The sequence below is a fragment of the Octopus bimaculoides genome, chromosome 23, assembly GCF_001194135.2.
Source record: "Octopus bimaculoides isolate UCB-OBI-ISO-001 chromosome 23, ASM119413v2, whole genome shotgun sequence".
Classification (NCBI taxonomy): Eukaryota; Metazoa; Mollusca; class Cephalopoda; order Octopoda; family Octopodidae; genus Octopus; species Octopus bimaculoides.
In genome coordinates this window covers 31,456,082-31,456,699 of record NC_069003.1, presented here as the reverse complement: position 1 = coordinate 31,456,699, position 618 = coordinate 31,456,082, and the positions used below count along the sequence as shown (strand labels likewise).

At 30.4% G+C, this 618-nt stretch overlaps 1 protein-coding gene across 1 annotated transcript in view; it reads right to left on the bottom strand.

Moving 5' to 3' along the window:
* The window catches only part of LOC128250595 (venom phosphodiesterase 2-like), a 38,924-nt gene that overhangs the window by 32,352 nt on the left and 5,954 nt on the right, over positions 1-618 (bottom strand). The window lies entirely within an intron of this gene.

Genomic DNA, 618 nt, shown 5'->3' with positions numbered 1-618 from the left:
CACACACAGCTACACCATCACCTAATATAGATGCATATCCTGAATCTAATTAATATTTAAACAGCTTTCAGCTATTACACACGCACACACACACACATACACATGTAGACACACTGAGGCTCGTACTTAGTCACATATACACGCATACATCATACCCCTAAGGAGAGAAAGTAATGATATAGAAACAACAAGAAGATCAAATGACGAACATCCTTCTCTCACAGACACACACACATAGCATGCACATGGTCCTACGAATGCATGTTCTTGTAGTCATGTATACGGTGCCATACCAAAGTAGGGAAAAAATGGAGAATTGCTACAGTAAAATACAAACAAAAAAAATAGAGAAAAAAGGTAAAAATAAGTCAAACTATTTGCAACGTAATCTCTATATTAATATTGCAAAATATCAATAAATTCTGGACATAACTTTCTCCATTTCCCATGAAACAAATTACGTTTCATCAAATTTAGTTTTATTGGTAGAGAGAATAATAATAATAATAATAATAATAATAATAATAATAATAATAATAATATTAATGATGATGATGATGATGATAATATTGATAATGATGATGATTTCTAAAATGCAACAGATTTGTAACAGTTTAT